The sequence below is a fragment of the Pantherophis guttatus genome, chromosome 1, assembly GCF_059756535.1.
Source record: "Pantherophis guttatus breed Tessera chromosome 1, ASM5975653v1, whole genome shotgun sequence".
NCBI classification, from domain to species: domain Eukaryota; kingdom Metazoa; phylum Chordata; class Lepidosauria; order Squamata; family Colubridae; genus Pantherophis; species Pantherophis guttatus.
Genome location: NC_142063.1, coordinates 67581662 through 67594987, shown reverse-complemented (window position 1 = coordinate 67594987; position 13326 = coordinate 67581662). Strand labels below are relative to the sequence as shown.

General features: G+C 38.8%; 1 pseudogene; it reads left to right on the top strand.

Annotated features, from left to right (window-relative positions):
- The first annotated feature begins 308 nt into the window (after positions 1-308).
- Positions 309-4283, top strand: LOC117666177 (prolactin-releasing peptide receptor-like; annotated as a pseudogene).
- The last annotated feature ends 9043 nt before the right edge of the window (positions 4284-13326 follow it).

Sequence of the window (13326 nt, the reverse complement as noted above, 5' to 3'; positions counted from 1 at the left end):
GGGTCCTCATTTTACCTACCTTGAAAGGATGGAAGGCTGAGTCAACCTTGAGCCTGGTGAGAATTGAACTCGCAGTAATTGCAGGCAGCTGGCAGCTAAGTGCTACTTTAATAGCAACAGTTTAGTCTGCTGCGCCACCAAGGCTCATCAGATGGAGATGGAGATAGAAGATGGAGACTGAAAACTGCCAAATCTTCAAAACAGACAAGAAATTATTTTGAACTCAGCTCCAGGTGCCCTTCTATTCTTCTAATCTCCCCATGTCTTGGTGACATACTGAATAAGTAGAAATAAGCATTTCCACAAGGATGAACAATTCCCAGCTCTCGAATGACTCCTGTTTTAATAGCTCAGATCACTTATTCACTGGCCTGGATCTCCTCTTTGAGCTGAAATCGCTTTTCATTCCTCTCTATCAGAGGTCTTTAAACTTGGCAGCTTTAAGACTTGTGGATTTCAACTTGAAATTGAAGTCAAGTTGAAGTCCACAAGTCTTAAAGCTGCCAAGTTTGAAGACCTCTGCTCTCTACGCTCTCTTGGTGACAGTTGCCTGCACAGGGAACCTTCTCCTCCTCTGTCTCATCAGCATCACCAAAAAGCCACACAGCACCATGAATTTCCTTATTGGGAACTTGGCAGCTGCTGACCTGATTATGTGCATTTTCTGCGTTCCACTGACCACCGTTTATGCCTTTGAAAGCTGAGGCTGGCTTTTTGGAGTGTTCATGTCCTACTTTGTCACCCTGATTCAAGGGACAACCGTGTTTGTGTCTGTCCTGTCACAGTCATTGTCGTCAATCGATACGTTGTAATTGTGTATCCCATTCTCCAAAGGGTGAGATGCAAGTCCTGTATCTATATTGTGGCTGCTATTTGGTTCTTGTCTCTTGTGGTTTCTCTACCGACCTATTTCCATACCTATTACTTAGATCTCAACAGCATTGGCCACGACATGATTATCTGTGGAGAAATCTGGTTGCTCCAGAAGACAGAGAGACAGCTGTACTCTTGTCTGATGCTCCTCCTCTCTTATATGCTTCCACTTTCACCCGTGTTGTTCTCTTATTGTGCCATTTTTTATTATCTCCAGAAGAGAAAGATCCCAGGAGCCGTATGTCACAACCAAGAAAAGTCGACTACAAAAAAAGAAAAGACCTTCCAGATGCTGGTAATTTCGGTCCTGTGTTTTGGTCTTTGTTGGCTTCCTCTCCAGGTGGTTAATTTGATTAGAGATAAGGATGAAGAGTTTGCTCTTTTAAACAAGTGATAGATATGTGAATGTCATCCAAGTTTCATGTCATGCGGCTGCCATGACTTCAGCCTGTTTCAATCCTTTTGTTTATGCTCCATGAGAAATTACGACTCCATATTGGGAACTATTTTTATCAGAGAAAGAAGTCAAGCATCGTGTCCCACAAGACCTCACAACTAAATACCTGTTCTACTTTGGCTGCCAGAAAGAGGAGGAGGTCAAAGTATTCTCCAAAGCACCAGAGGGCAGGACAAGAAACAATGGATGGAAACTAATCAAGGAGAGAAGCAAACTGGAATTAAAGAGAAACTTCCTAACAGTGAGAACAATTAATCAGTGGAAGAGTTTGCCTTCAGAAGTTGTGGGTGCTTCATCACTGGAGGTTTTTAAGAAGGGACTGGACAGTTACTTGTCTGAAATGATATAGGGTCTATGACTTGAGCAGAGGGCTGGAATAGAAGACCTCCAAAGTCCCTTCCAGCTCTACTCTGATTGATTGAACATGTAACATGGCTGCCTTCTCATTCCCATTCCAAGACTGGATCCCAGCTCATAATAATCCTGTGATCGTGACAAAAGGCATGAGAAAGGATGGCCAGCAGCAGTTTTCTTTATTTATTTTCCTGAGGAAATCAAATGAGAAATAAGTAGTTCTATCTTCTATCTTCATTCAAAATGAGTATTTGGATACATTGTATACATATTGATTTATGTGGTGGAAGAGTGTATATTTTGAACACCAAACATTAAGTGTCAGGTTAGAATTGGCTTGTATTCGGTTGCTTTGTTCTTTATTCTTTCTGGTCCTTTGATTAAGAACAACCTTAACTTCTGGTTTTTTTTTTTTGTTTGTTTTTTTTCTGGTGCCTTTGTTCGCCAGAGTTGAAAGTTAGATGTGGCTGTACATATTGCACTTTTATACAGTATATTTTTACATTTGATGGCAATGATTAAAATTTATAAATCAAAACTGTTTTCAAGAGTAAGTGATATACATGGGAATGATTAACATTAAAGTATTGAATAAGATAAATGCTTATGCCTACCAGATTTCTCTGTACAGCTTTATTTCAAATGTGTTTGTTTTTGTTTCATTTGTAATTGCTTAGAAACAGTGGTACCAGCAGGGCAACATTACCAGGCAAAATTTAGGATCCTTAACCCTGGAGCCCCCATCACATAAATAGAGCTTCAGTATTCTTCACCCTTATCATATTGTCTTAATCCCCTGTTTTAAAAAAAAGCAATATGGAAACATAGAACATGGCACTGTAGAATTGCTGTACAACATTCCCAAACTCTTTTAAAAACAAAGAAAAGAGAAAAAAAAAGTGCCTGTGGTATGTCCAGGTAAAGAGAAAGGGACAGAAAGAACAGTAATCATGAGGCTGGTAAGAAGAAACGGAGAGAAAAAAAATCAAGAGGAATAAAATTGGGGTGGGGGTGGGAGGAGCCAATTAAACTACAGTAATAAGATAAGATGAATAAGTTCCCCTGAAATCTATGGAGATTCTCAGTCATCCAGGTCATGGCTGTCCCAAAGGTGCTTTTTCAAGAGGCAACTGGACTTTCTTGGTTTCTTTGAAGACGTTTCGCTTCTCATCCAAGAAGCTTCTTGAGCTCTGACTGGATGGTGGGGAATTGGAAGGATTTATACTCCTTGCAGACAGCTGGTCATTTGCATTCTTTTAGTGCAGGTGTCAAACTGGCGGCCCGTGGGCTGGATGTGTCATGTGCAGGCCACGCCCACCCCAGCTCTGTGAATGGGAAAATGACGGGAAACGTCAGGTGACGGCAACGTGACATGGCGAGTTTGACACCTGTGTTTTAGTGAATCGTCCTTTCAGTAGTTCCAAGAAAGCTCCACAGCCATTTGTACTATTCAGGTGGCCCTGAGGACACAGATAAACCTCCAGGTGGCCTTAATGACTCACTAAAAGAATTCAAATGACCAGCTGTCTGCAAGGAGTATAAATCCTTCCATTCCCCACCATCCAGTCAGAGCTAAAGAAGCTTCTTGGATGAGAAGTGAAATGTCTTCAAAGAAAAACCAGAAAGTCCGGTTGCCTCTTGAAAAAAGCACCTTTGGAGTTTCCCTGAAGGCATTTTATAGAATTCCCACAATTCTAAAGCACCGGTGGTAGAAAATTCTTTCTAAATATCCTCACACAGGATATACACAAAAACATCAAAATGAACATAACAGTAACTAATGGTAACATTTGACTTAAGAAATACAATAAAACACAATCATATAAGGTTAGGAAAACAAGAGCCATTTTCATTAGCATCTTTTCAGATCCATTCAAAAGTAATCAGCAGAGTAATGAATAATCTGATCCTACACACACACACAAATCAGATTTAAAAATGAATTTATTCCAAATGCTTCTCAGTTCCTCAGTAAAGGCTCTTGAGTAAAGCAACCCTTGAATAAGAAGACAGCTTTTCTTATGGATCATTAATAATTACTGACACGTAAAAAGTTATGGTTATCCCATGGTCAACAGTTCAGTACAGGAAGCAAATGAATGTTATGACGCAAGGATAGGAGATATGTATTTGAATCAGATTGTTCATTACCCTGCTGATTGCTTTTGAATGGATCTGAAAAGATGCTAATGATAATTGAACTTATTTTACAGAATGTGAAATCTACTTCATAAATGTAGTAACTTGAATGTTTCTCTGGTTTAATCATTGAATCCAACCATTTACAGAACTTCAGATTCACACATTCATAACAGGTGCCTTAATCTTTGTCCAGTCTGAAAATGTGATATTACTCCTGTTCAGTTGTATGTGTTTTTTTCTAAACATCTCTAGCTTCCTCAGTCACTTCTAATATCATGATCAGCCCCTTATCATCTTCATTGTTCTAACCTGTATCTATTCTAGTTTGTTCTGGTGCCCAGAACTGGACTCAGAACTCAAAGGAGGTTTGATTTATGAAGAAATTGTGGAACTTTATGATAGAAAATCTTTCAAGCTGATAGGGTTTAAGCACCAATCCTCTTTTTCTTTCAGTTAAAGAATCCAAGATGAAACATTTTCAATTAGCCCAAGGAAATGTTAGTTGTTTCAAAAGTCCTTACCTATTCTGGTTACAAATTTGGAAGAATTTTCTGTAATCTAATTACTGTCTGGATGAGTAAATGCATTATCATTATAACCTGTGTTAATCAGCTGTGGTCAAACTTTTCCTAAGAGCAATCTTACAGAAGATGTTTGTAATTGCTGTTAGTTCTCAAGTCACAACCATTTGTTTAGTGAGGACTATTATAATTTAAAAAGTATTGACATCAACATTATTCAGCAATTCTGAACTGGGCAATGCCGCATAATTCATAAAAATAAAATACCATCTTTTAATTTCGGGCATGATATTCTCTAAATGTGTGTGTGACTAGACATAGTGGATATTTTAAAGTAAAAATTTCTACACAAATTATTTTTCACTCTGGAGATTTAGCTTGTCTTTACTAGGCTTTCAAAATAAATTCTATTGAAAAATGCAATTTATCATAAAAAACAGTTATTAGAGAATTAGATTTTTATGAGAGTTTATGGTTAAGACTTTGTTAACAGAACGGGCATATACTGTAGAACAGTGGTCACCAACTGGAGAAAATTTTGGTGATCTGCAGAAAAATTATTTGCATTTTTTATATTGCACTAAATCAGGGATCCTCAAACTACAACCCCTGGGCCGGATATGTGCAATGAATGCTTGTGTTGCTGCAGAAAGTCTCCCCCTTTGGGGTCTTTTTGTGTGGGTTGGAGGGGGGCAGAACTTCTGACTTGGGGTCTGCTTCAGTCTCCTGGTGTGGGGCTTTGGGCAAAGGCTGGAGGGAAGCGCCATTGGTGACGAAGAGCCGGAGGGCCTTGTTCCAGTGGGACTGCATCATGGCCTGGAACTGGCTGAACATCTCAGCCCACTAAGCCTCCAGGCCCCGGTACCTGGCCTTGCACTCCTGCAGGTCTTCCCTCTACTTGGAAAGCCTATGCTTGTAGTCCTCAGTGAGGTGCTTCTGCTGAGCCTTCTTCTCGGTCAGATCCAATTTGAACTGAGCTGTTTTGCCAACTCTTTCTTGTGGTGGCTGCTTAGCTCCAACAACTGCTTCCTGTTGGGGCCCTAAGGAGCCCGGGAGGGCAGGTGAGGACGGGCTGGGAGGGGAGGGACGAGTAGAGGCCGGTGATGTCACATGAGTGACATCAAGTTGGCCACGCTGCCCACCACATGACCACCTAGCCACGCCCAGCCAGCCATTCAATTAGGCAGATCATATTAGTGGTCCCCGGGATTTAAAATTATGAATTTAGTGGTCCCTGAGATCCGAAAGGTTGGGGACCAGGGGTGAAATCCAGCAGGTTCTGACAGGTTCTGGAGAACCGGTAGCGGAAATTTTGAGTAGTTTGGAGAACTGGCAAATACCACCTCTGGCTGGTACCAGTGTGGGCTGGGAATGGGAATTTTGCTGTATCCTTCCTCTGCCATGCCCACCAAGCCACGCCTACCAAGCCACACCCACAGAACTGGTAGTAAAAAAAATTGGATTTCACCACTGTTGGGGACCCCTGCTGTAGAATGCAAAACTCTGTAGAATGTATACATAGCACTAGAGGCAGAGAAAACAATGCCATCTAGTGGCCATCTGGTTTTATGCAATTCAGATATCGTAGCCCTGACCCGTTTTATCATGACAAGCTATGATGGCTAGATTCATGCAAAATGCTAAGCAAGCAAACCATATTTGTGTATGATATGCCAATCCAGATAAACTATGTTTTGTGGAGTCCTCTTATAAAATGACACATTCTCATAAAACAGAATACTGAGTTCACATATTATGCTAAACCAAAATATAATCTGTTTGGTTTGGGACCTTGGGTTAAGGACAAAATGTGGTCCAAGCTATAATTGTTCGTAAATAATTTGTGTGAATTCAGCTATTTAGAACTTTCTCCACAAGTCATGACTAACATGAGACTGAAAAACAGAAGAGGAAGAGAAAGGGAAGGAGAAGGAGAAGGAGAAGGAGAAGGAGAAAGCCCTTAGTATTATAATAGTGCAATTTCAAAATATTTTTCATGATTTCCCAAGATCAAGGCCTAGATTTATTTTTCCAAAATGAAAATAAATATATAAATTTCACAGGGAGCACAAATTGTTAGCACAGATTTTAGTACTTAGCATTTTCATGTGCAAGTGGCAGAGATTTTAATGCTTAATTAAAAGCATAGCATAATTTTCATAAAAGAAACATAATTTTCACATGGTTAAATATTATTTGTAAAGGATTTAATAGGAAGATAATGAATACTATTGCTTATTTGCTGGTCTGAAAACCTCATTAGAAATTTGTGACCCTAAGTAGTTAATTAAATAAACTAAAAGCATACTACAAAAGAACATGGCTATTAATCATTTGATTAAAAGATCTGTGCACCATTATAAAAGCCAATTTCTATATATTTAAGTGTAAACTGCCTATGAGATGCATGCATGATCAGATTTTGCACTGGCAAAATTAGTCTGAAAAATAGTAGCACTGATTAGTCTAAAAAGTGTAAGTGATAACTGAAAGACAACATTGTTGTGTGAGGATATCTCAGTTCAAACTATGCTCCCATGTACTATGCCTTGATTTTGCCAAGTAAACTTTTCTGGGAAAATCATTTTTCAATTTAGGAATCAGTTGATTGCTTACCATTGATTTGGGCTGACTCTTTCAGCTAGAATGCTATTTTACTTCTACAAACCATAATTATTTCTGGTTCTCTAATTGCAAGGAAAGCAGTAGAAAGATAGATCAGGGATTGCTCAGCTCTGTTTAGCTGGTTCTTGCTTAACAACCATAATTGAGACTAGCAACTCTGTTAAGCAATGCAGTTGTTACGTGAGACACCATATTGTGTTTCATCGACTTTGCTTGTCAGACTCTGGCTGTGAAGTGTGAAAATGGTGATCACATGACTGCAGGACTCTGCATTGCTTGCTTGCTTGCTTGCTTGCTTGCTTAATTAATTAATTAATTTGTTTGCTGCCCATTTCACTGCGAGGTGACTTTGTAAACATCCACTACTTGTAAAGCACCTGAATCTTGATTATGTGACTCTTCAACAGCCATAAGTGTGAGGATAAGTCATAAAGCTACTTTTCCAGTGCCGGTGTAACTTGAAATGGTTACTAAACAGGACAGCAAGGATTACCTTATCTGCATCAGGTTCCTGAGAATCAGCCATTGTTTGGGAATCAACAACTTTTTAAAAAAATTTAGATCCAGTCCAGACCTATCAGATTTCATCCATCTGTAAGCCAAAAACAAGAATACATGGCCTAATATTAAATAACTAATAAATAATTGCATTTATAATTTAAGCTGCTCCTGTCTTATGCTTGTGATGACTTGATTATAAACTGGCTTAAGAAAATCATAGGCTTTTGGGGACTGCTTGAGAGTGAGGCTAAACTCCTACTTGGAGGAATGGTGAAAGTACAACGGTAGGATTTTATTTGTTTTAAAAAGCACAAATAATACATTGATATAGTTATTAAGATAGAGCACAAGTAATATTTGGCATAGTGCATTGCTTTTGGCATTCCTGCATTATCTGTTTTTAATTTTTTAAAAGCTTAATTTTAAGAAAGAAAAAGCTGGCATGTTGCAAAGCAAATATCAAAAGCCACTAGCAGTTTTATTTACAAGTTTATTAATTTTATGATTAAAGCAGACACATTTGCTGTCATCACCAATGAGATCATATGCGTAGGATGAAATAACTGTGGCTTATGTGTGTAGGAGAGGGCCCATATTGTAAGTTTGCATCAGAACAAATTATTCATGGGTCCTATAATTGATTAATTGATTACATGCCATCAAGTCTTGTTGACCCTTAGTGATCACATAGATTTTCTTCATGTCTTGTAATAAGCAGAGTTATTAACAGTGTGCATTAGAAGAATTGCATAAATTGCACTATTTCTGTTTGCATTGCAGGCATCAATATAGGAACAGACATAAATAATATATTATAATGATGTATAGTGACAATCTGATGGGTCTATATCAAACTTCAGTTCCCATCCTCAGCGCCTGTTATCAGGGGATGATGGGAATCATAATTCATCATAACTGAAGGATGCCTGTTTGGGAAGTATTAAACTGAATTTCAGATAAGGGAAACACAAGGTAAAGGGAGGGGGAGGCTGATAGCAGTTGGCAATTTTAATGAGTGCCAACACGATTTCATTGGATGCTGGAGCTCCATTCAGATGAAAACTTCCAGTTGGTATGTGCATGTTTGTGTATGAAAATTATAGCCTACAATACAATAACATGATTCTGAATAATTAAAAGCTAATCCTCGGCAGCCAAAATGAAGCTGGACATTCCTCAGTATAAAATTAATGTTTTATTTTCCGTGCTGAAGTCTATCATCAGGCTGCTTTTTTTCTGGTAAGTGCATGATGGAAATGTTTGGCAGCAAGTGTCACATTCAGCATCTTTAGGCTATGTGCTAAAGGTAGGCTTGAGAGCATAGGTAATGCTTGATGCAAATGCAGAGCACAAGTGGTACTCTCCAGAGCTATATCAGCTCCCATAAATCCCAGCTAGCATTAAATCTTCACCATTACTATCAGCAACAACACGCTCTTCCTAACTAGCAGATCCAAGTTCAAAAAATAAATTGTCAAACCCACCAGAAACTTCATCTCCTAGAGATGAAGCTGTGAAGACTTCAAGAAGGCTTCCACAGATATGTGAGCATAAATGGCAATTCAATTGTAACCTGTCAGCAGAACCCTCTCCCATAGTCAGTCACAATAGATGACACCCTTGATCACCTTGTCTTATTTTGAAAAAAGCTTAGCAAGATCAAATCTGGATGCTATTTGGAAGAGGATCCACCAGGAAATTTCAGGTTTTACACCAGTTTGGGAAGTTATAAAAGCATACCCAAAAGAAGGCAAGGGTTAACATTTCCATATTGTCCCAAGTGATGTTATTTGAATTCGTAACAACTTGTTCTTAGACAAGTAAGGTGTGGGAAAAACTGAGAAGTAGAAGGTGGGACTGAGAGGACCAACATGCTGAGACATGTCCATCTGGAGATTATCCTTCCTCCTGTTTGGCTCCCCACTTTACTGGGAGGAGATGAGCTTCTGAAACAGCATCATCAGGCATCTTGTGAGAATGGTGCTCCTTCATCTTTCTGAATGTCCTGTCTGCCATATTTTACTTAAGGTAAGCAAAGAGATGTTCTGGGCTAGGAAAAAAAACTAACATTAACTATGAGCCAGACAGAAGTGGATAGATAAACACCCCTGATTATTCATCTACAAGAACATGTCATTTATCTTTTTATCTTCAGCATAAATTGTATATCATAATGAAATGATCTGAGTTTTTATCCATTATTTCTGAAAAGGTCTATGTTGTCAAAGGCTACCATAGACTAAATTTTCTTAGGCATTTACTGGATGATGTCAGCAGAACCTAAATCAAGCCATCAGGATGGGCTTTTTATTTGACTATTTAGGGATGGTATGACTGAAGGAGTTTTCAGTTCATTTGAGGGAGATTTTTATTTTAAAAAAATCTCTCTCCCTCCTCTTATAATAAGACAGCCAATGCTGTTATATTATGTACTATTTAGGACAAATTGTGCACTCTAATCATTACTTCCTGATTAGGGGAACGAATAGAATAGAATAGAATAGAATAGAATAGAATAGAATAGAATAGAATAGAATAGAATAGAATAGAATAGAATAGAATAGAATTCTTTATTGGCCAAGTGTGATTGGACACACAAGGAATTTATCTTGGTGCATACGCTCTTGGTGTACATAAAAGAAAAGATACATTCGTCAAGAATCATAAGGTACAACACTTAATGGTAGTCATAGGGTATAAATAAGCAATCAAATCATATTAGGAAACAATCAAAATAAATTGTAAGGATACCAGCAACAAGGTTACAGTCATACAGTCATAAGTGGGAGGAGATGGGTGATAGGAATGATGACAAGATTAATAGTAGTGCAGACTTACTGTGTTTCCCCAAAAATAAGACCCTGTCTTATATTTTTTTGAACCCTGAAATAAGTGCTTGGCCTTATTGCCATGTGCTGAAAAGCCCAATTGGGCTTATTATCAGGGGATGTCTTATTTTGGGAGAAACAGGGTAGTAAATAGTGTGACAGTGTTGAGGGAATTATTTGTTTAGCAGAGTGATGGCATTCGGGAAAAGACTGTTCTTGTGTTTAGTTGTTCTGGTGTGCAGTGCTCTATAGCATCGTTTTGAGGGTAGGAGTTGAAACAGTTTATGTCCCGGATGTAAGGGGTGTGTAAATATTTTCACAGCCCTCTTTTTGACTCGGGCAGTATATGGATCCTCAATGGAAGGCAGGTTGGTAGTAATTGTTTTTTCTGTAGTTCTAATTATCCTCTGAAGTCTGTGTCTGTCTTGTTGGGTTGCAGAGCCAAACCAGACAGTTATGGAGGTGCAGATGACAGACTCAATAATTCCTCTGTAGAACTGAATCAGCAGCTCTTTGGGCAGTTTGAGCTTTCTGAGTTGGCGCAGAAAGAACATTCTTTGTTGTGCTTTTCTGATGATGTTTTTGATGTTAGGTGTCCATTTTAGGTCTTGAGATATTTTTTATTTTATTTGTATTTTGTCAAGCATGTATTTTATGACAGATACAAGTGTAAACATAATTATAAATACATGAAATGGATATGAATAAAAGTAAACATTAGGACAGGGATGGTAGGCATGCTGGTGTGCTTAAGCACGCCCCTTAAAGACCTCTTAGGAATGGGGTGAGGTCTACAATGGACAGTCTAAAGTTAAAGTTTTGGGGGTTTGGGGAAGAAACCACAGAGTCAGGTAGTGCATTCCAGGCGCTGACAACTGACATCTGTTATGAAGTTGTATTTTCCGAAGTCTAGTTTGGATTGGTTTATCATGAGTTTGTATCTATTGTGTGCTCTTGTATTGTTTTGGTTGAAGCTGAAGTATTCATTGGCTGGTAGGACATTATAGCAGATGATTTTATGTACTATGCTTAGGTCAGACCAAAGATGATGAAGTTCTAAGTTGTCTAAGCCCAAAAGTTCAAGTCCAGTGGCATAAGGTATTTTGTTGCAAGCAGAGGAGTGGAGGACTCTTCTTGTGAAATATCTCTGGACTCATTCGATTGTACTAATGTCCGATATGCAGTGCGGGTTCCAGACAGATGAGCTGTATTCAAGAACTGGTCTGGTAAAAATTTTGTATGCCCTAGTTTGCAGTTCAATCTCACCGGAGAAGAAGCTACGCAAGATTAGATTAACAATTCTTAATGCTTTTTTAGCAATGCTGTTACAGTGAGCTCTGGCACTTAGATCATTTGAGATTACTCCAAGGTCTTAGACAGAGTGAGGGTCGTCTGTTAGATTGTATCCGCCCAGCTTGTATTTTGTGTTTTGATTTTTTTTACCAATGTGTAAGACAGAGCATTTATTGGTTGAGATTTGGAGTTGCCAATTGTTTGACCATTCTGACACATAGTCAAGGTCTTTTTGTAGAGTAGCAGCATTGTCAGTGGTGTTGAATAGTTTTACATCATCAGCGAAGAGAACACTGTTGCTTATAATATGATTGCAAAGGTCGTTTATGTAAAGTATAAACAGTGTGGGTCCTAAAATGCTGCCTTGGGGGACACCGCTGTTAACAGGTGCAGGGTTAGATAAGGCATTCCCTATTTTGACTACTTGTTGCCTGTTAGATAGGAACACAGCTATCCACTTATGCAGGAATCAGGAAATGCCATAAGATTTTAGTTTTAAAAGTAGCTTGTCATGTACCACTGAATCAAAGGCTTTTCAGAAGTCTATATAAATTGCATCTATTGCTTTACCCTTATATATGGTAGAACTAATTTTATATTGTCAATTTTTCGCCTCCTTTCTTGCAATTTTAAGATAGCCTTTTTCTGCACAATCAGAAGAGAAGTTTCTAAGATGTAAGAAGATATGGAAGAGAATGTTTTGGTCTCCCAACTATTCATTCTCACAGAGCTTGTCAAGGCCATTCACAAGATGCAGTTATTTTAAAAAGTCAAGATGTGGCTTTGATTGCATGCTTGCCCTGATGGTTCATCCTTGACAGAATGAATCAAAACAGACCTTATTTTGGCAGCTAAAAGTAGAATCAGTGTCAGATGATATGTCTGAAAATAATGCCATCAGCAACCTGCATTTAGCTGCTAACATCTTGTCCTTCCCTTAAAAGCATTTAAGGGCATGTTTTCATGTGGAACAGAAGAAATTTACTTTCCTGGGATTCAGTTTTAATGCCAAGATAAAGAAACATCTCCGACTTATGTGACAAATCCTAAAGAAATTTAAAGCAGATTTACTGCTCTATGAGGTAAGCCTTTACCTCTCAGAACCCAGGCTGTCCAAAGAGGATGACAAAGGAAAGTAGAGGAAGTTTTGCCTGCCCTGGTGTGCTGCCATCATGAGCAAGTAACATGAAGAAAGAGAGAATAGTAACTTGCTGCAAACACAATACAAATCATTTTGTGTTTTTCAGAAGGTTCCCTGGACTAAGGCCTTTAGTACTAACTGTATGTCTTGCTCACTCTCTTCCCTTCCAAGTGAATTCAGGAACTGCTTAGGTGAGAATACTTCATGGAAGCATAGACTTAGAAAGATATGGAGAGATTGTCAGGTTTGCTTGAAGATAATGCTGGGAAAGACTGAGGGCAAAAGAAGGGGGCAACAGAGAATGAGATGGCTGGATGGAGTCACTGAAGCAGTAGGCATGAGCTTAAATGGAATCCAGAAGACGGTAGAGGACAGGAAGGCCTGGAGGAACATTTTCCATGGGGTTGTGATGGGTCGGACATGACTTCACAACTAACAAGAACAACAATGCCGAAGACAAGAAGGTTTCTTAAACACAGCATTGAAGGTTGGCCCAAGGTTGTATAAAGATTTCCATCCCCCAAAGATTTCATTCATTCATTCATTCATTCATCCATTCATTCATTCATCCATCCATCCATCCATCCATCC